General features: G+C 45.2%; 1 protein-coding gene across 1 annotated transcript in view; it reads right to left on the reverse strand.

The window, feature by feature from the left end:
- The window catches only part of CHRM1 (cholinergic receptor muscarinic 1), a 416,640-nt gene that overhangs the window by 115,512 nt on the left and 277,368 nt on the right, over positions 1-23,760 (reverse strand). The window contains exon 3 of the mRNA XM_063944868.1: positions 19,973-20,269. The gene's annotated coding sequence lies outside the window, so the exon portion shown is untranslated. The remainder of the gene's footprint in view (positions 1-19,972; positions 20,270-23,760) is intronic.

The following is a 23,760-nucleotide window of genomic DNA, read 5'->3' on the forward strand; positions in this document are numbered from 1 at the left end:
TGTGCGAAAAAAACGCTACCGTTTCTGGGAAAAACGCGGGAGTGTCTGGAGAAACGGAGGAGTGTCTGGGCGAACGCTGGGTGTGTTTGTGACGTCAAACCAGGAACGAAACTGACTGAACTGATCGCAGATGCTGAGTAAGTGTGGAGCTACTCAGAAACTGCTAAGAAGTGTCTATTCGCAATTTTGCAAATCTTTTGTTCGCAATTTTGATAAGCTAAGATTCACTCACAGTAGGCAGCGGTTTAGCGTGTGCAAAGCTGCTAAAAGCAGCTTGCGAGCGAACAACTCGGAATGAGGGCCAATAATTCAGGATTTAACAGATGACTACTTTATAAAGTATTGGAAGTCAGCGGGTGCACTGGAGAACCCCGAAGAAATTCATAGTGCCTGTCTATGGTTTTGAATGCTATTTTCCATTCACCCTTTTGGTATTAGATCACATGAAAGGAACCACTAAGAAGGCATTTGAACCCTGATATGATCAAACAATCTATGATGAGTTGAAAAGAATATTGTTTTTTCCCTGTGATCTGTTTTAGGTCTCTACAGTCAGACACAATTTCCATCAGTGTTGCCAGCAAAGAAGAAGCTGTTATGTGCCCATGAGGCAGAAGGGCAAATTCAGCTTTTTGTAGTTCCTCCTGAATATACTCTTCTTCCGCACAGTCCCTAGAAAGAATAGGTCCTACTGTGATACTCTACATTTCCAGAGCATATACATCAGTACTCCAACCATAAATATGCAGTGGCGTCACAAGGTGGGTGCGGCCCGCACCCTGGTGTGACACCTGGAGGGGGTGACATTCTTGACAGCCGGTAAATAGTATGTATTCTGGAGAAAACGCATTAAAAAAATAATAATATATATATAGAGAGAGAGAGAGCGAGAGAAAGAGAGCGAGAGAAAGACTGAAATCAAATGTTTTAGTTTAGAAAACTGAACATAATATAATTACATGTAAATAATGAAATGTCTGCGCTAATAATGATGAAACAGATTTGTAAGCAAGTCAGTCAGAACAATTCTCAGTGACTTGCTTACAAATCTGTGTATCATTATTATGCAGACTGTTCAGAATTTTAAACTATGTTTGCCGCGTAAGACATTTGATTTAAAAAAATAAATATATATATATATATATATATATATACATAAACATATATATATATTTATTTTTCTTTGCGTTTTCTCCATATATCCTCTGTCTAATAATATATAGTACTGTATATACATATTTCTGGTTAGAGCACTGATATTTGTATTTCTGGTATCTAGAATGCAGCATGTCACGTGGCTCCCCCACCCTTCAGTCGGACCCGGCATTGGCAAATGTGTATGCACTTGCTGCATGCCAGGTCCAGTCACCCTGCACTACGCGTCTCCTTCTCCCCTCTGTGCTTCCTCTCTCAGTACCTTTGTCCCTGCCCTTTAGTTCATATTATATGCCTGTCTGTTTCCCCCCTCAGTATGACCTCCGTGTTAACATCTCCCCTCAAGCCCCAATTATTATCTCTTTATGCCCCCTCCCCCCAGTCACCAATGTGTATATCACATACATACAGTATGTATGTTTACATGCCCCTCCCCTCAGTCACTAGTGTGTTCATCACCAAGTCCCCCATCCCCCAATCACCAGTGTATATGTCTCCATGCTCCCCTCTCCCCACCCCCAGTCACCAGTGTATATGTCTCCATGTTCCCCTGTTTGAATCCTCACCCCCAGTCACCATTTTGTATGTCTCCATGAAGCGACGTGGACGAACCTGAGGGTGGCAGGTAAGCACAATCTTCTGTTACCCTATAACGCTGCTGACACTGGTGAAAACCCTGGTGGCAGTAACATATGGCAGTTTACGCCAGCGTTGCTTCTCCATATGAAATGCATAAGTATTATGGCAGTGGGATGCAGTTAATTTACCGGCTATCGGGTTCCCGGCGTTCAGGATACTGACACCGGAATCCCGATACCTGGTGAAATGCCGGTGGTTGGAATCCCGACTGAAGCCTGGAATTGCCACTCGGGTGGTGGTCCGCCATCACGCGAGGGGGAATATAATAGTGTGGCATGCGAAGCTCGCCACCGGACCCGATTCGTGGAAAGCGCAGTGAGCTCGTGAGGGGATTCGCTGCACTTGCTGCCAGCATTCCAATTGTCGGGATTCCGGTGTCGGCCTCCTGACTGCTGGGTTCCGACAGCCGGCAAATCGTACCGAACCCATGGCAGTACTATTATTACCACAATATCTACTAGCAGATTAAAATCATTTAAAAATGCTTTATTCCTTGAAGAAAGTATTTTTTTATGTATAAAGGTTTTAAACTGTTTTGTTTCCACTAAGGTGATATGTTACCTTACCGCTCTCAGGCAAGTATCACCTCCACGGGTGGTATTCATGTGACCGCCAGTCAGCTGACCGACAGTCACATGACCTCCTCCACCAGCCCGACGGGTCACTATCCCGATGGTCGGCATGCCGACCAACAGGGACTATTTCCACTCGTGGGTGTCCACGACACCCATAGAGTGGGAATAGAACCCGTGGTGACCGCAGGTCATCACCGAGCCCGCAAGGGTCTTGCTGCACTCGCCCCTCCCCGCCGGGATCCCGGCGTCGGTATGCTGCCGGGATCCCGGCGTCGGTATGCTGCCGGGATCCCGGCGTCGGTAAGCTGACCGGAGGTCTCCTGACCGCCGGTCAGCAGTACTACACCCTCACCTCCACCCTCCCCACACCAAAAGGAGAAGGTCCTGTCCTGGATCCTTCCTGGCCCCCCACCCCACCCCACCAGGGAAGAAGGTCCCAAACAGGGACATACTGTATAATTTCATGTGTAGTTGAGATTAATTTTATTCAAATTTTTAGAGAAAAAAAAAATAATTATTCTAGGACGGGAGGGGGGCAGCAGACAAGCAACTTGCCTAGGGCCCCATGAAGTGTAAATCCGGCTCTGCTGCACAGAGGATGTAAGGTGTGGTCTTTCAGCTGACCGCACATCACTCCTGTGTATCGGCAGCTCTGTCATGTTTTGTGTGTGTGTGTGTGGGGGGGGGGGGGTGCGGGAGTGAGCTCATACTCAGACCATCCCCCCTCCCCTGTGTTGGTGCCTCTGTATTTCATTCTTGTAATCACATCTGAGTCAGGTTCCTAAGTGAGCATGGAGGACAGCGACTTTGTGTCAGAAACCTGACTGGCCCACTCAATTGCATTATTTGGTTTTGCAATGGGCCTAATTCTGAGTTGATTGCAGCAGCAAATTTGTTTGCAGTTGGGCAAAACCATGTGCACTGCAGGGGGGACAGATTTAACATGTGCAGAGAGAGTTAGATTTGGGTGGGGTGTATTCAAACTGAAATCTGAATTGCAGTGTAAAAATAAAGCATCCAGTATTTACCCTGCACAGAAACGAAATAACCCACCCAAATCTAACTCTAGAAGATCAAAAAATGAGAAAGCGCTATTCACATCTGATGTGGATTTTATTTTTCATTCATTATCAGTTTTTACTAAAAGCACATTAAATGTATTCAGTGCCGGCCGGCAATACACAAGAAAAATAATAAAATATTACAATAAAATTAATAATATTCTAGACATAACTTTTCATCTGCATATTGTGAGTATGATGGCTCTAATTTATACTGTATCTAAGTTATAACAATGCACATAATGTATTAGCCCGAGGATCCTCTTCTTATCCTCAGATATTTTGTTACTATTATGCTCAGGCAGATGGTAATCGTGTGTCTTTATAACAATATTAGACAATGCTTATGTCCGTGCGTTCCAAATTAATGGAGTGCGTATATGAAGAATAAATTAGACAGTCCTGTTGTTGATTTATAACGGATATTAATTGCAGTTTATGAAAGAAAGCTGATATGAATATGGTCACTGTACCACAGTGTATAATTGAAAAGTACCGTATTTGAAACCTCTGTTCAGACGCAATGGTAGAGATGCTTCTCCTGGCTGAATGTAGGCCTTTAGTTGGAGTTGAACAGGTATCCGCTCGTATCCACGGTGTGTTTGCTTTTTCCTCCCGGCCGGTGTGCACCACCCTCGGCCTTATCCGGAGTCCGTGTGCGGTTGATGGAGGGATTTTTCTCACCTCCACAGGAACTGTGTTCAGCTGGCCGGCTGATGAACTCGGTCTGCAGTGTGCTGTGACCGGAGAAATCTGAATTGCAGTGTAAAAATAAAGCATCCAGTATTTACCCTGCACAGAAACGAAATAACCCACCCAAATCTAACTCTCTCTGCAAATGTTATATCTGCCCCCCCTGCAGTGCACATGGTTTTGCCCAATTGCTAACAAACTTGCTGCTGCGATCAACTCAGAATTACCCCCAATGTGCGATTCATGAAGGGGCTTTCCACTCCTCACCATACCAAAGTGTGGTGATGTGATTCAGCCGCGGAGCTGGGGTGCCACTGAAGAAGTCAAGGACTTCTCCACGGTAACCTGCTCCATGAATAGCATGAAGCAGAGAAAAGACCTGTTTTTTCCGCAATACAGGGCTTTTCTCTGCTTTATGAATAGACCCCAAACTCCCTTTCCAGGATAAGGTATTTTTCAGCGGGTTGTAGGTTTTTGTTCAGAATTTGTTTGCAAAATGCACTTTAGTTTTGTCAGACCATTAGACTTTTGGTCACACATTAGCATTATCACCCAGAGGAGTTTTGGAGGGAAATGTAGTATTTTTTTTCCAGCTAGAACCACTACTTTATAACTTTCACATAAAGATCCTTTTTGTGAAATACTTTAGAAAGTGCTAATTGATGTCCATGTTCTTATATAAAAGCATACTAGCCTACTTCTTAGGTCTCCTCTCTGGGAGAAGCCCGGAGAGGAGACTCTGCTGGCTACTGAGGCCCCACCCCTGTCACTGAAAAATGCCATCATTCACATATCTGTGAGGAAAGAGCGGGACTAAAGCCCGGAGAGGAGACTCTGCTGGCTACTGAGGCCCCACCCCTGTCACTGAAAAATGCCATCAGTCACATATCTGTGAGGAAAGAGCGGGACTAAAGCCCGGAGAGGAGACTCTGCTGGCTACTGAGGCCCCACCCCTGTCACTGAAAAATGCCATCATTCACATATCTGTGAGGAAAGAGTGGGACTAAAGCCCGGAGAGGAGACTCTGCTGGCTACTGAGGCCCCACCCCTGTCACTGAAAAATGCCATCAGTCACATATCTGTGAGGAAAGAGCGGGACTAAAGCCCGGAGAGGAGACTCTGCTGGCTACTGAGGCCCCACCCCTGTCACTGAAAAATGCCATCATTCACATATCTGTGAGGAAAGAGCGGGGCTAAATGGTGCAATTTTGCAACATTTAGCCGTATCCCCTACATATGGAGTCGATACTGCCGGTATAATCTCCTCATCCTGCTTACTTCAGGATATCTGGCCACTCTTCTGGGATGTGCAGGGGTCTACCCGAATAAAAGCGAGTCTCTCGGTAGAGTAGACAAATGTGGGTCAAAGCCATTGATCTTTGTAACTCATTGAAACTCTCATTTGGCCTTACAGTAACTTCCCTGATTAATACCCCTTTTGACCTGTAACCTAAAATACTTCTTTTAATTTGACATGGTACTCAATATTTTTAGGATCAGTTCCCAAAATTTTTTACTCCATTATATTTCAAATACTGAATGCAACACAATGTGAAAATATGATGGGTTAAATACTTTTTCAAGGCACTATACAGAGGTGTACTCATACACTATAGCTGCAGTTGCGCCAAACCTCCCTTCTCGGAGATCCAGGTCCCGTAGGATTTGGTTAACGCCAAGTGTCTTTTTCTCTTGACTGTGCATCTTTATCTCACTGCGATGCGACAAAACTGCTTCACAAGGCTGCATTGATTCATTTGATATGCGACACTTGTACGAATACATCTGTGTGCAACGGAGTATAAATTGGTATATAAAGTGCTACAATGCAGCTGCAGTGGATTTGTTTCATGCCAAGTACCGCAGTGCTTCATAGACAGATTCAGACTCAGTCACACACAAATATACAAGTGTTGTACATCAAATTAGTCAGTGCGTCTTTATCACATTGCATTGCAATTCAGACAGACATACCAACGAAAGACGCAAAAAAGATGCTACACCGTTCTGCGCTGCTCACTTTGCACCAGGCATCTCGCGCCACATGGTGTATGAGGCTATATGCATGAGGACACATCTGTATCTCTTTACATAAATACAGAACAGCTCTGCATACATTAGTTCAGGTTGGGATTTTTATAACTATATATAGGCAATGAAGATCTTTGCAGATCCACTAACAGGTGCATATTTTCTGTGTATATATAGCATGGTTTCTGCTCTGTGTATTCACTTGTTATGACCCAGTCACGGAGATAACAATCTTATAAACTCATCTTGTTACACAGCATCCAGAAAATAACAATAATAGCAATAAGGAGATTATTTCCAGCAGATGGAGAGGGATGAAACAAAGACATAAATCGCTACTGTGCAGAGCGGCGATATTAATCACTGCCAATAACAATGAAAGCATTCACTTTTATTGATATGCAGATTTCCAGGCTCTCACAAGACGAGAAACAGACATTAGCCGGCCATTGCACAGTAGTGGAAGTCATTTATGAATGAGCCGGGCAACGCAAATGCCGCTGTGATGTCAGGAATCAGCAGCAGGGATGTGGCATTACAAGGTCTATTGTCGGATTAGAAAATATTTGCTCATGATGGTAGATAGAAAGGAGCAGATGGAGGTCTTACTTATGAGACAGAAAAGTACACATTCACTTTAAAGCTGAGCCTGCTCTTCTATACCTTTAGATCCAACCCCTAGAGATTAATATACATTTTTCTTCTAAGACACTGCTTCTCAGACTCTAGTATTTATGTCATAAATAAGGGGACATCACGTCTTCGCAGCATGTGTCTGACAATTTAATTTTTCTATTGCACTGGTATCTGTGTGCATAAATGGGATGCGTTCGGCATCCCGATGCCGGAATCCCGACATCCTCCAGGAGACCTGCTCTGGAACACCGACATCCGACATCATGGAGGTGAGTATCGGGATGGGGAAGGGGGGGTGAGGGTTAGGCACTGGGGGGGGGGTTACCTTTAGCCGACCTTCTCCAGCAGTAGCCGACACCCTCGGAGGGTTAGCCCTAGCCGACACTTCCAGAGGTGGTTGTGGGTGGGGTAGGAACACTTACCCAGGTCTGGTGATGGGATTCTCGCTATCAGGTTGCCGTGGTCAGTCATGTGACCCCCAGCATCCCAACCGCTGCCATTTCATACCCAACCCAAATAAATATGTGTTTTGCAGTATAAAAGGTTCTTGGTTGGCTCTGGAATGCTCCAATTGTAAGTATAGTTTAGTATAGTAAGTACAGTATAAGGCAGATAACTCATCCACTCAGTTTTGGATGATATATAAAAATGAGTTTGATTTGTGGGAGAAAGAGGCATTTGGGTAGCTCACTACTTGGAAACACTCCTAATTGGACAATCTCCACTCCCATCGGCTCTTTGTGACAAATACAAGTTTACTAATAAGCTCAAAATAGAAGCATCTTCAGGTGTACAAATGGGGTACTGATTGTGGGTCTACTTTTGCACTAAACAGGATCTATTTGATGATGTTTAGAAAGATTGCATTTACGAGGGCCTACACAGGAGGAGCACAGCCCTTTACTGTCGGCAGATCACTTATGTCAGAGATGTGTTTCTATCCGCACTTCAGCCAATATAATAAAGACGCACAAAAGTGACACCTAACAATTACAGTGCCTGATTCAGAGCTGGATGGAATGGTGACATTGGCCCTCATTCCGAGTTGATCGCTCGCTAGCTGTTTTTAGCAGCCGTGCAAACGCATAGTCGCCGCCCACGGGGGAGTGTATTTTCGCTTTGCAAGTGTGCGAACGCCTGTGCAGCCGAGCTCTACAAAAACATTTTGTGCAGTTTCAGAGTAGGTCTGAACTTAATCAGCCCTTGTAATCACTTCAGTCTTTTTCGTGCCAGAACTGACAACTCACACCCGCCCTCCAAACACCCGGACACACCTACGTTTTCCCTAACACTCCCAGAAAACGGTCAGTTGACACCCATAAACGCCCTCTTACTGTCAGTCTCTTTGCGATTGGCTGTGCGTATGGATTCTTTGTTAAATCCAACGCCCAGATACAATCCGCATTGTACCCGTACGATGCGCGTGCGCATTGCGGTGCATACACCTGCACAGTAGAGACCTGATCGCAGCGAAAATCGGCAGCGTGCGATCAACTCGGAATGACCCCCATTGTGCGCATTGGAGCGGCTTTTTGCCTTACGCATGTGCTGCGATGGTATTGCGACACCGGTCACAGCGAGGACTTATTTGCAAAGTGACTGACAGGGAGTGTGTGTGTGCAGTATGGTGAATGGTGACTCAGGCGTGTCGCAACAGTTTCTGGGGCATATCCCAGCTTGTGACTGCGACAATACACGTGGCCCCGGTGTCTAACTTCTGACAGCCATGCGGCGCGGCTGTACAGTTACTCAGAAAGTTAATGATCGACTGATGCATTTCCGATGTTTGTCTGTTTGTACACGACCAGCGAATCTCCGGCAGCTCTAGCAGGCATCTAAATACAAATCCCAGCGGCTGTGACATTTCTCCCTCATGCTGCGACTTGGGGGTACTGCATGCGATCTAGCAGAACAGGTCCGGCTCATGTGCAGTCAATCAAACAGCGGTGATGTACGTAAGCCATTGGGTTTCCATACATCTCGGAATCAGACACACAGTGCTTGCAGTGCTTCTCCATTTACTCAGACAAGGTGCGTCTATGAATGCAAATATACTGACTTGCTGAAATCATGCAAAAAGAACCCCAAAAATGATCCCTGATTTTTAAGTGTTAGGTAATGGTTAAATAAACAGTTTTTATGGAGGCGATAAAAGAAACATTTGCTTTAATTAAGGCACTTTTAAATGCACATCTTAGTAGAGCTAATCATCTGCAAATATCAGAGAAATTAACTATGAAACTGCTGAATGGAGTCATGCACCTATTTAAGGCCTGTCTCATAAAATATGCATATTTCCAATATACTGATGCAATGTGCATTGAAGGATTTACAGTATGAGAATAACTAATGTCATTCAACGTCAATCCTGTGATGAGGGATAGATTTATATTTTTTGGGCCTCTTAACATTTAATACCCCATACCCTACCCCATCCACTAGACACAGTGTGTAGTGTGTACAGCCATGTCAGCCCAGTCACTGACACTATCAGTGGTGGACAGAGTCGGACTGGGGCATAAAGGGCCCACCGGGGGAATGCCGTTATAGGGGCCCATACTTAGGGGTGTGGCCAGCCTACAACGGGAGTGTGGCCAGCCTTCACAGAGGCTTGAAATACACAATAGTTTAGTGCAGTGTAATGCAACATATCTACCATGTATAATACAAGTGCACAGTCTGGAACCTGTTACCTAGAGGAAGGAGTGGGCCCTCGGACAGTGGGGCCTATCGGTGGTTTCCCTGGTACCCATGTGGGCCAGTCCGACCCTGGTGGCGGATGTTACCTGTGGGCTGCAGGACTGCAGCCCCGCAAGGTAAAATCCGCCACCCAGCTCAATGCCAGTGAAGCCAGATGCAGTCCGTGACTGACTGTCTTCACTGTGTCTGGCAGTGACTTCCTATTAGAAGTCCTACCTGTCAGTCACAGACACTACAGGCAGTTCCATTGGGAGGTGTTTCCTCCCTCTGGTACTGCCAGACTGGGCTGCAATTAGCAGAGAGCTGGCTTCCTGTAGGAAGCCACTCCCTGCCTCATCAGCCCTAGCCGGCTTCTATGGGTTGCAACCGATCCAGTCCATGGAAGCATGCGCAGTCTGGAAAATATTGGACCACTAAAGGGCGAGTTGGATGTCTTGATTAATGATGATAGTGAAAAAGCTGATTTTTTTGAATAAATTCTTTTCATCAGTATTCACTAGAGAGGACCAGTTGACGTGAGTAGTGCACAACATCAGCAATAAAAATGACCCGTTGCTAAGTACATGGTTAAACAAGGAAGTAATACGGGAGAGACAAAGTCAAATTAAGATAAATAAATCTCCCGGGCCGCATGGACTACACCCCAGGGTTCTTATGAAACTTAACTCAGAGCTATCAAGGCCCCTATATTTGATTTTTAGTGAGTCAATGACATCAGAAATTATACCGAAGGACTGGCGTACAGCCAATATTTAAAAAGGGAAATAAAACTCATCCCTGCAACTTAAGACCAGTAAGTTTGACATCTATAGTTGGGAAAATACTGGAAAGTATATTAAGGGATAGTATACTAGCGTACTTAGATACCTCCAAGGTTATTAATAGAAACCAACATGGTTTTGTGAAGGACAGGTCATGTCAAACTAACTTAATAAGCTTCTATGAAAAAGTGAGCTAAAATATTGATCAGGGTAAAGCAGTGGATGTGGTCTTTCTGGACTTTGCTAAGGCCTTTGACACTATGCCACATAAGAGACTAATTTTCAAATTGAGAGCGCTTGGGGTGGGTAACACTATTTGGACCTGGGTAAGTAATTGGCTGTACAACAGGGAACAGCGAGAGGTGATTAATGGGAAGTTCTCTGAATGGGCCTCAGTGCTTAGTGGAATACCACAGGGTTCAGTACTCGGGCCATTGCAGTTTAACATATTCATTAATGACCTAGGAGTGGGCCTAGAAAGCACAGTGTCAATTTTCGCAGACGACACTAAACTGTGTTGAGTAATTAATTCAGATAAGGATGTTGAGTCTCTACGGAATGACTTATCCAGACTGGAGGTCTGGGCAGACAAATGGAGAATGAGGTTCAATATAGAAAAATGTAAAGTTATGCACTTTGGGATTAAGAATAATCGGGCAGCATATAAACTAAATGGCGAAAATGTAGGGATAACGGTGGATGAGAAGGATTTGGGTGTGCTCATCGATAATAGACTTAGTAGCAGTACGCAATGTCAAAATGCAGCAACAAAAGCAAATAAGGTATAAGCATGCATAAAACGGGGACTGGAGACAAGATGAGAGTGTAATCCTGCCACTGTATAAATCACTGGTACATCCGCACCTGGAATATTGTGTATAGAAGAAAAAAGATATCTTGGAACTAGAAAGGATTCAGAGGCGAGCCACCAAACTGGTTTAGGGGTTAGAGGCACTGAATTATGAGGAAAGACTTACAAGGTTAGATATGTTTACCCTGGAAAAGAGGCGGCTGAGAGAGGATATTATTAATATTTTTAAATACATTAATTAAGGGACAATACAAGGATTTATCAGATGATCGGTTTATCAAAAAAATGCTACACAGAACACAACGACACCCCCTGAGGTTAGAAGAAAAAAAAATTCATACACAACGTAGGAAAGGGTTCTTGGAATTCTCTACCAGAGGAGGTAGTAATGGTGGACTCACTAAATAAGTTTAAAAATGGATTAGATAAATTCCTAACTGATAGAAATATCAAAGGTTACAGCATCTAAATTATATTAAATTTTATAATACAGGTTGAACGCGATAGACATTTTGTCTTTTTTCAACCACACCAACTATGCAAGACTATGTAAGACTATGCTGCTGGTACGCGTGCCCCCAGTCCTGGCACCTGCGAGATTCAATGCGCAGGTGCCTGGATCCGGCTAGCGGGCTGACTGTCTCCTCTCCTCCTTTCCCATCTCAGTGCATGCACGGGTAGTGGCAGTTCCCCTACCATCACAAGGTAGGAACCGCCGCTAGACAGTATACTGTATAATTCATACCTTCCTCAGCTAAATCATGTTCCCCAGGTTATGTCAAGGACATTTAATTTACAGGGAGAGTGTCCACTTTCCTTTTATTGCTAGTAAGTGATTCAATGGATGTTATGAGCCTTTTTGTATGAGGCAATAAAAAACGTTTACTATAAACAGCCTGTCCAAGCGCCTACCAAACTCCCTGATTGCTTTATAATTCCCAGCCTGGCATCAGTTTGATATTGGATCCCTCCAAGGCAGTCTGCAATAACATATGTATTAAAAAATAGCGTTGGGGGGAGTTAAGAAAGCTTCTAAAGATGATTAGTGAGGTGGTACCCATGGCAAACAAATAGATTCTAGCTATCATTTATCCATACCTCCCAACTTTTGTTCAGTGGCAGGAGGGACATCTGCGCGTGGCTGCCTGAAAAGGGGGCGTGGCTTCATGGGAGTGCCAGCGGTCGCAAGCTACGCCCCCGTTTTCATCACTGAGGGGGCATGCCCAGCGCTCTGTGAGCTGCTGGCATGCCCCCTCTCCTCCTGTCTCCACTGAATAGACGCTGTGCAGGAGCCTCCCAACTGCTTCCCCCCCCCCCCCCCCCCATCCCCAACGCGGGACACTGCAGCCCACGGGTGGGACAGTCCCAAAAAAACGGGACTGTCCCGCGAAAGTCGGGACAGTTGGGAGGTATGATTTATCTAGTACATTCTTTAAAATGATAGCAAGAATCTGATTGGTTGCCATAGGCAACACTTCCAATTGCTTTCAGAGGCGTATCTAGGGTAGGGCGAGTGGGGCACGTGCCCTGGGCGCCTTGGCAGGCCCAGGAGAGGGGGGCGACGCCGGCGTCCAGGGCATCATGCCCCACTCGCCCCCGTCAACCCTAAATGTGAGGGGAGGAGAGCGCAGCGTCTCTCCCTCCCCTCACCGCCGCTGCCAGCACTAGCAGCGCTGCTGTGTCCGGTCTCCGGCGCTAGCCAATCAGAGCTTGCGGACCGGCTCCTGATTGGCTGCCGGTCCGCGAACTTTGATTGGCTAGCGAACCGGCGCCAGACAGCCGCCGGGACCTGGAGCGGTGAGGGGAAGGAGAGGCGCTGCGCTGCGCTCTCCTCCCCTCACATAACAACAAGCCAGCGGCCGGTGAGTGACGGGGGGGGGGGGGGGTCCGGCGGCACGGGGGGGTCCAGCGGCACAGTGGGGCAAGTTTCTGGCACCAAGTGGGGCCTGGCACTGTGTGGCATGTATCTGGCACTGTGGGGCAATGTAACTGGCACTGTGGGGCAATGTATCTGGCACTGTGGGGCAATGTAACTGGCACTGTGGGGCAATGTATCTGGCACTGTGGGGCAATGTAACTGGCACTGTGGGGCAATGTATCTGGCACTGTGGGGCAATGTAACTGGCACTGTGGGGCATTGTATCCGGCACTGTGGGGCAATGTAACTGGCACTAAGTGGGGCATGTATCTGGCACTGTGGGGCAATGTATCTGGCACTGTGGGGCATGTATCCGGCACTGTGGGGCATTGTATCCGGCACTGTGGGGTAATGTAACTGGCACTGTGGGGCATGTATCTGGCACTGAGTGGGGCATGTATCTGGCACTGTGGGGCAATGTATCTGGCACTGTGGGGCATGTATCCGGCACTGTGGGGCATTGTATCCGGCACTGTGGGGCAATGTAACTGGCACTGAGTGGGTCATGTATCTGGCACTGTGGGGCAATGTATCTGGCACTGTGGGGCATGTATCCGGCACTGTGGGGCATTGTATCCGGCACTGTGGGGCAATGTAACTGGCACTGTGGGGCATGTATCCGGCACTGTGGGGCATTGTATCCGGCACTGTGGGGCAATGTATCTGGCACTGTGGGGCAATGTAACTGGCACTGTGGGGCAATGTATCTGGCACTGTGGGGCAATGTAACTGGCACTGTGGGGCAATGTAACTGGCACTGTGGGGCAATGTAACTGGCACTGTGGGGCAATGTATCTGGCACTGTGGGGCAATGTAGCTGGCACTGTGGGGCATTGTTTCCAGCACTGTGGGGCAATGTAACTGGCACTGAGTGGGGCATGTATCTGGCACTGTGGGGCAATGTATCTGGCACTGTGGGGCATGTATCCGGCACTGTGGGGCATTGTATCCGGCACTGTGGGGCAATGTAACTGGCACTGTGGGGCATGTATCTGGCACTGAGTGGGGCATGTATCTGGCACTGTGGGGCAATGTATCCGGCACTGTGGGGCATGTATCCGGCACTGTGGGGCAATGTAACTGGCACTGTGGGGCATGTATCTGGCACTGAGTGGGGCATGTATCTGGCACTGTGGGGCAATGTATCTGGCACTGTGGGGCATGTAACTGGCACTGTGGGGCAATATAACTGGCACTGTGGGGCAATGTAACTGGCACTGTGGGGCAATGTAACTGGCACTGAGTGGGTCATCTATCTGGCACTGTGGGGCATGTATCTGGCACTGTGGGGCAATGTATACGGCACTGTGGGGCAATGTATCCGGCACCGTGGGGCATGTATCCGGCACTGTGGGGCAATGTAACTGGCACTGTGGGGCATGTATCCGGCACTGTGGGGCAATGTAACTGGCACTGTGGACCATTTTCAGTGGCCACACCCCTTCTGGAGCGTAGCCACACCCCTTCTGGTGTGTGGCCACGCCCATTTTTCGCCACGCACGCCTTCGGTGCGCGCACATGCTTCTTTTTGTGTGTGTGTGTTTTTTTTGGGGGGGCGCGCCATTTTCCATCTTGCCCTGGGCTCCGAAAACCCTAGTTACGCCTCTGATTTCTTTCTTTAGAAGGTTTAATAAACAATCCCCTAATCCCAGTAAAATACTATTTTAGCCATTTTCAGTGCATTTTTTAATATCCTTTTACGTAACCCCTTGAAGTGTTGAGAAGTTTGGATAATCTCATGTGTTGTGGGTACAAAGAGTCCTACAGCTCATCAGCAACATGTTCCCGGCTCATGTAAGGCATTGGCCAGCATGTCCAAGTTATTGTGATAATTAAGTTCTAAATAAAGCGGAGGGCACAATTTTTGCTTATTGCTTAATTACCAAGGAAACAAGAAGAACACTGTCTATTGTTGGTTGCCATGGAAGCTGGTTACAACGGACAAAGAAAGTTCAAGATATTTTCCGCAACATTCCCTTATGAGCCACCTTCATTTAGGTGGTGTGAGGAACAAATAGAGATTACGTACACAGAGGTATGAAAATGTCATGCAGAGCCAGTGATCCTTTGTACTCTTAGGGGTATATTCACTAATGGTCGATTCTCATAGATTTATTTATCAATTTGAAATAATTTGAAATCTGCAATATTATATATGTATGTATGTATGTATGTATATATATATATATTACATATAGATAGATAGATAGATAGATAGATAGATAGATAGATAGATAGATAGATAGATAGATAGATAGAAGTGTGCATGCAGTTGGGCATCTTTCATGTCTAGCATTAAATGAGTCCCAGAAAGTATATTTACTAAAGGTCAATTACAATCAATCTAAATTGATGTTGTGTATCCAGGGCTAAACACACATTTACTAACAGATGATTTTTTATATTAATCTTTACATGTTAGTAAATGTGTGTTTTAGCCCTGGAAACACAACATCGATTTTCTTTGACTGTAATCGACCTTTAGTAAATATACCCCTTATTCTTCTTTCTGGGGCTCATAGTTGGGGGAAGGGGTCTTTTCAAAGCCCCTATTTATATTTGTGTTTTCTTCATTCTTAGCTCCTCACACATGAGAACCCTGACACAATTGTGTGATGGGGCCTACAAATATCCAATTACGTTCTGTCATTCAACCTTATTTATATATAACACATTGATGTTTGCTATATTGTTGCAAGTTCCAAGGCACATACTTTTTGCCTGTCATGTTTGTTAATTACACTTTTTTCAAACATTATGTATTAACCAAAACCCAACACAGCTGCAAAGGCAAAGCTAAAGTGATTTTCCACACCCATACTTTACTCCTTTTACAAATGAACAGCCTTAATCCATCTCTCGGACCTCAGGTCAGGTCTGAAATTACTGGCGCAAATTCTGTGCACGAACATCCTAATAAATTCTGCATGAATCCTGCAAGTGCACTTGCATCCCTGTCTTCCTCTCTCCCTCCTCTAATTCTCTTTTTTCTCCAAACTCTGCTAATATCCTCAGATAATATAAACAGGTCCCATATATACGTATACAGCTTCCTGACAGAGTGTCTCTTCTCTCTCCACTGTCTATGGCCTGAAGTGTCTCTTAAACCTCTCAGATCCTGCTCAAAGCTGGGTTCCACTTTCACACTTGTGAGAATTGGATTGGACCCAGGGAAAACAAACAACTTAACACAAACTTACAGCTTAGTGCTGTATAACTTTTGAAGTACACAAGTCTACTTTGTGCACTGTTGTAGAACAAATCATATTAGTGCTTCGGTGCTACAATTACAGCGTAAACTCTTAAAGGAATTGTAATATTCTACAGACTTGGATGTAAGCAGTTTCAACGTCATAGTGTTAGCGAAATGCTTTTAAGTATATTTACAAGATCTCTCTGAAGATATTCCACACTAGATTTATCTGATACAGCCTCAAGTAAACCAGACATTTTTTGCTACACTAATCTTGATTTAATAATGGCTTTTCCACTATGAGTCTGTTTTGTTCATATTACAGAAGGCGGTACATCTTTTCTCAACACTGCTGTTTAACTGTTCAGATCAAGAAAAGACAATAATATTTAAAGCAAAGTAAATGTAAAATTGTAGCCAATTCCCAATCTAGTTCCGTTAAAATATGTTGGACAATCAGGCTATGGCAAATATGGTACTGCGACTGCAGCGGCATCACTATTGCATGGCGCATGTGCAGTCCCGGAATATCGGTCAGTAGTGACCAAATTGGGACTGTGTCCAGGGCTTTACCAGGCCCTGTGTGGGGAGATCCTGCTTTAGCTACTCTACGGTAGGTCTACCCAGCGGTATCCGTTCACATGGTCGACAGTCATTAGGTCGACCACTATTGGTCGACATTGACATGGTCGTCATGGACACATGGTCGACACATGAAAGGTCGACACATGAAAAGGTCGACATGAGTTTTTTTTACTTTTTTTTCTTTTGGGGAACTTTTCCATACTTTACATCCACGTGGACTACGATTGGAACGGTAATCTGTGCCGAGCGAAGCGGTAGCGGAGCGAAGGCACCATGCCCGAAGCATGGCGAGCGAAGCGAGCTATGCGAGGGGACGCGGTGCACTAATTGGGGTTCCCAGTCACTTTACGCAAAAAACGACACAAAAAAAAGTAAAAAAATCATGTCGACCTTTTCATGTCGACCTTTCATGTGTCGACCATTTTCAGGTGTCGACCATGTTTCCATGTCGACCATGTCAATGTCGACCAATAGTGGTCGACCTAATGACTGTCGACCATAACATGGTCGACCATTCATACCGGAACCCTACCCAGCACGTGTCTAGGGCAGTGGTTTTCAAACGCGGTCCTCAAGGCTCCCCATCAGTCCAGTTTTAATGATATCAATACTTAGGCACAGATGACTTAATTAGTACCTCACTCAGTTTGATTGTACCATCTGTGCACAAGCAGGTATACCCTAAAATCTGGACTGTTGGGATGCCTTGAGGACCATGTTTGGGAACCACTGGTCTAGGGCTTTACCAACAAAAATAAATGAAATGCAAACCCAATATTCCATTGTTCTTTGGGTTCATACATACATTGACCAAGCCCTTATGCACAATGCTGCAAACCATATCCTCAACCTAATAAGTACTGTTCCTTTTAATGGCTGAAATTTGGTACAGTTAAGCATACTAAGCAACAGTTTACTTTATTCCTCCGGGAGAATCCAAGGCTGGAGGTCAAGTTGGAAGGTGCAGGAAGACCTGATACAGTAAACGGCATAATCATGCTCCTGCTCAATGTCATGCTTTGTGCCAATGATCATATGGGAAGTGGGACGGCGACATGATTTCATGATTCATCACATATCATCTCAGTGCCCCTAAACCCCCTAAGCAGTGGTGAATTTCCCAGTAGGCACATGAGGCACCTGCCTAGGGCGGCATTTGTTTGGGGACGGCACTTGGATGCTTATGTTGGTATTGTCAGCCCAAAAAGTACCAGTAACTGCAAACTATATCCACTGTGCTGTACCATATGCCATATTGAATGGAGTGTAAACCGCTAAGACATGCACATACTGCCCCTGTAAGCAGTCCTACTTAGTAAATATGTATTTTCAAAATTTGAAAAAGTCATGGTTAGTGGCTTTTAATTGACTATTATCAAACTTAGACACACACGTAACAATAGGGCCAGTGGAACCCTTTATTCTCCATAGCTACTCATTTTAAACAAAAGGTGTAAGCACAGCCCTCACAACAAACTTCGTATCTATTATCAAATGAGAGCTTATAACTCATTAAAAAAAATAATAATACAATTATACAGGCAGGGGATAGTCGTTACTGTTGTGCCTAGGGGCGCCCTCACCCTTAATACCGTTCCTGCCCCTAAGCACCTATTTCATTAAGAAAGTGGGCAGGATCCAGGAGGCTGTTCTTACACTACCATGAGTCCAGGGTAGCTTGCTGAAATTCAGCAGGCTCCCAGACATTGCCAAGCGAGCAGGCAAGAAGGGACGGACTGGGGCCACAATTCAGCCCTAGCATCCCTGGTGCGTTTGACGTGAGAGACGCGCACATGGCAGAGGGGGCACACGGACACAGCGCAAAGGAGCATTCCACAAGTCACGAGGGCATGGACTCGTGGCACGCCCCCATTTCCTTGGAGACGCATGCTTTGGGCAGTGGGGGGACCAGAGAGCCAGAGGCTGCGCTGCGTGTGGCCTTCCCGTCTCTCTGTGGGGCTGGACCGGCCCACAAGACCATTGGCCCTTCTGGCATATGCCAGAAGTGCCAGATGGGCAGTCCGGCTCTGCAGGCAAGTATGCACAAGGGTTATGATAAACAGTATGTTGCCTAAAATATCAATCATGAACAAATTGGACAACTTATCAATTGAGTGCTGCCTGATTGTTCATGAGTAGTACACCAATGCGTGATGACCATATTATATAGCCTGTTCTCCTTTCTGACCTTTCTTTATGTTCATAAGCTTGATGACTTTAAGAAAAGTGTGAACCACTAATATGAATTGCACTTAATATATAAAACCCTGAACATTTGTGTAGATGCATATTCCAATGTTTAGTTTTTTACTGCGGGCATAATTCAGACCTGATCGCTGTTGTGCGAAATCGCACAGCGTCAGATTATCGAATGACTGCGCATGCGTATGTATTGTAATACGCAAACGAGAGGCCAAACTGCTAAAAAATCCTGCGTCTTTTTTTATTGCTAGACCTGTTTCTTTCGCACTGTAGGAGTAAATCCTGGGCTACGCACAGACTGCACAGACTGAAAAAATCATACAATGGTGAGTGAGCTGCGAACAGATTTGCAGCTGACCGGCGTTTGCAAATCTTTTTGCACGGCATATGCAGACTTGCCCGGGGCGGTATTTCACTTTGTCTGGGCGGCGACTATCCGATTGCAAACCTCTGCAAATTCGCAGAGGTGCGATCAGGTCTGAATTAGGCCCTTTGTCTTCTGCAACAGACATTCACTGGAGGAGATCTCTGGCACCCCACCAGAAGCGTTAGCATCCACATTGCAAGACTTTCCAAGGGGAAATAAAACATATGCTAGTTATACTATGGGTTGTATCTATAAAACTGACATTATCCTAACTAGATGTACGTTTTATTTGCTAGGATAGTGTCATAAAACGGGATTCCACAACTGTTTGGACAGTTCTAGTTATACAGCACTGTGTATGTTTGGGCAACTTTTCATTTATTGTAAAAAGTAGGTGCCAATATAACAATGCTGCTTGCCACTAGGAAAATGTGCTTACGTTAAGCTTGTAGATCCCCCTGTATATATATCTGCTGTATGTTTGCCTGTAGGAATTTTTATATTACATCTTTGTGACCTTCTGCAGAGACCCTCATAAAATAACTGTCATGAAGCTTCACCCTTCTGAGTGGGTATGAGGCTGATGTAATAACTTTAAACACCTAGAGGCGAATAATGAAAATGCATATATGGAAGAGCACTAACCTTTTTGTATATTAGCTTAATGTCAGGAGACTGCTAATTTCTCTTGTTCCTTTCACTTCCTCCCAACAGCTTCATGGTCCCTTTGTAGATCTGCTCACCAGGTGAGATCTTGTAGACGAGACTTCATAGGGGACATGTCCATCAGTGCTCTGTAATGCTCATGTACAATCCTCTCCTCTATTTGCGCACATGCATTTATTTTCCTAGCGCATTTCAAGATGAACGTCCACTTCTCGGGCCTTAGACATGACCCTGTGAAATAAATCACTGCTTATCTTTGCCAGTTGGCAGATCCACCTGAAAATGAGCATGGTGGAAATAGTAAAACGTAATTTTAAAACGCAACCTGCCAACAGTTTAAGACCATACCCTTCTATCATTTTCTATTAGAATTTTTCCCTAAAATATGGTTTGGTTTCCTCCATTTATGTCTTATATATATCATAGGCATCATGGGACATTAACATTTTCTTTATAAAAGGTGTCACTTTTTTTGTATATGAATGTGTCTGTTACATTGGTTGAAGTCTGCCAAGAAATACTCTTTTCTGCAAAAGTGCAACTGGAAGATGCAAATGAAAAGTTTCAGAGAAGCCAGAAAAGGAGTTTCTCATTGGCACATAAATAATTGTATCTGAGCTAATTGATCAGCCTGTATCGAAAGCCAGAAGCCCCAAACTTCTGTAACCATAGCTAAGTACTTTAGCGCCCTGGAGTGCGGCTCCCAGAGGCCTTAGGCAGGAAACAGGGTGACCAAAGGAAACGTGGCGCATCTCCATGATGCAGGGTGTTTTTCCATGAGCATCAACAGCTGGAAACAGGTGCCACTGTCTCAGCCCTGCCGCCCTAGGTGGTGACACCAGTTGCACACCCCTAGTTACATCCCTATCTCATACAACCATGCTGTTATATTTTAATTTAATGAAATCTGTCTTAGTCTATTTTGTAATGGAAGGATTAATAGGGAAATTGGAAGTATTGATAGATAAATTGATAGCCAACTATCTGCCAAGACATATACAGAGACTTGCACACTCTTGTTCTACCCTTACTGGTGGCTTGCTGCATTTTTTCCCCCATTCAAGTTTCAAGTTAATGAAACCCCTCTTAACTATGGTTCAGAAAGCAACCCATGTCATAAGATATAATGGGCGGGATGTAATGAAGTCTGAGTTTACCGGCCAAACTTGGACATTTTTGTAAAAGGGGCAATCATTTACAAGGCTACACCATGCCTTGTAAATGATAGGCACTTTAAAAAAATGTCCAAGTTCGGCCGGCATCCTGCACGGCCACTGAACTCGGACTTCATTACATCCCGCCCAATACATCATATGTTCACTTTGAACAAAATTATTTTTGATAGTACCTGAAAGTAACTCTGCACACAACTGCTGCCCATGCAAAACTAATTATTCAGCTTCCATGCTGGTCTCTCTCTAAAATGCAAATCATTCGCAAGATACTGTATAACATTACCCAAAAATTCTCAGACCTATGCACCAGTTCAGTAAAGGTGAAAACCATAAACGGAAACCCTGCCTAACTAATAAAAATATTGTTTATTTGGAAATATCAGGAGGAAAAATAAGTAAATTGAATATTTGTAGGTTTGCTAAATCTCCAGATATTGATTAGGGGGAAAGTCCGGCTATCACTGCCTGTGATGTACACTGCACAGAGCCAGTTGCCAAACTGTGCTCTGGGCAACCCAATAGGCAGTAAATGCCATATTCCAACCTTCTCCGAGGCTACAATCAGAATTACAAGAAAGGAATAAAAGTGCACAGTCCCAAAGTTGGATTCCTGCAGATTTGCTGAGGCTTCTGTGAGCTAATAATTATAATTGTCCATAGTGGCTCTATCACTCATAATAACATAGTCTACAATAACCGTCATCCCTTCAGTGTGAGGCTTTGATACCTCACACTGCGCTACCAGTTACAGGCTACAGTTGGCGCTGCACCTCCAACACTGACAGCTACACATGGCAATCAGCATTGCTTAAATCAGGATAAGGAGTCCCTGTATAAGGCCTTCACTGCGACCAATCACTGCAAGAACAAAGTTGGCAATCAGTTTCTCAGATGGCGGTTTAACAGTGTTGTTTGCCTGTTTATCTACTTCTTTTCTGTCCCTCGTGGTTCTATGTTTTCCAACCCAATGTCTTTCATTTGTTCTTTATGATTCTGCCTACTTCAAACCATTTATTTCAGCTTATAACCCACGTCCAATCCTCTGAGGAACAAGTGACTTGGCTGGTCATAGTGTGTCTCTGATACATACCCCAGACAAGAGATTCTATCCTGAAGTTAACCATGACTTTAACAAACAGTAAGCATGCTTAGATACAAAAGAATACAATTACAAGATAGTCCCAAGACTCCCAACCACCACTCCCCATAACCCACTATTTATAGAGGATATCTGTGGTACAGATCCTCCAGACATCTGCCACTATCCTCTTATTCTTGTAACCGTTTCAGGATCATGGTATCAGGGGAAGCCACCAGAAAATAATGGTTTATTTAGTTAAAAAAACCATTCTGAATAAAATGTACGGGGCAACCCAGGGCCCCACAATTCTAGGCCCCATGCATTCGAGCAGGAGTGGGTGGTGGTCACACAATCATAACATGCTCCTCCTGCGAACCACTCCATCTCTCCACATGCTTCCATAAAGTGAATGGCTAGCCGCATGCTGATTGGCGGATGTCTGGAGCTATCCACCATTCAGAGTACTAACAGCCATTCAGTGTATAGAGGCTTATGGAGATACAGCGCGGGACTGGAGGAGGGGCATTTTATGATTTGGAAACAGGTCGTCAGTTGTCCATGCATGCAGCTCAATCCCCTCATTCCCAGCAGAGCAGATTGTTCGTTGTTCAGATCGTTTGTAACAAAGCTCAGTGTATACACTCAATCTCGTTTTGTCAGGGAGTTCAAGGAAGATTGCTCATCTTCCACATTATTCATATTTCACATTGTTCAAGTCTTCTGGTGTGTATGGGACTTTAGGCTGGGAACACACTTGCTGATGTGCACCCAATATATCGGGTGCACATCCGGATCGAACGATATATTGTATACATCGGGAAGTGTGTATACCCTATATCGTTAATGATGCATGCTCCTGCGGGCCGATAATGAGGTACAATAACTTTAAATTTAAAGATATTGTACAAGACGCAACACAAACGATATCGTTCAGTGTGTATGAACGATATTGTTTGTGGGGGATCTTGCACGATGTCACCGACATCGACAACTGTGTACCCAGCCTTAGTACTAGTAGACCCAAAGGAGTGACCACAGAACTGCAGCACACAAGTGTGAGTAAGAAAGAGGCCAGCGTCTATAGTCCACTAAGTAGTTTACTAGATATTAAAAAGGCCTTTTACACTATCCTACAATCAGGGGTGTAGCGAGGGTGGCTCCGGTGGAGCGCAAGCCCCGGGCGCCAGAAAAGTTAGTGTGCGCCCCACCACCTGTCCCCTTCCTCCACCCGCTATACCGCAGCCTGCTGTACAGGCAGCCGCAGGGCAAGAGGAGGGCAAGCAGAGGGGCACACACTGACTCGAACTCAGAGACTACAGTAGGTAGGGAACAGGGCAGGCCAGAGGCGACAGCAGGAGATACTGACAGCCGGCACATGCCGGAGCTCTGCCCACCCTCTTTATATGTCTCACTGTCTGCTTGTATCTGTGCAGCAGGGTTACTTCTGTCCTGTTACATCACTGTCTGCCCCAGCTGCTGCAGTACCTCTTTCTGCCCCAGCTGCTGCAGCA

The sequence above is a fragment of the Pseudophryne corroboree genome, chromosome 11 (assembly GCF_028390025.1).
Source record: "Pseudophryne corroboree isolate aPseCor3 chromosome 11, aPseCor3.hap2, whole genome shotgun sequence".
In the NCBI taxonomy this organism is placed as follows: Eukaryota; Metazoa; Chordata; class Amphibia; order Anura; family Myobatrachidae; genus Pseudophryne; species Pseudophryne corroboree.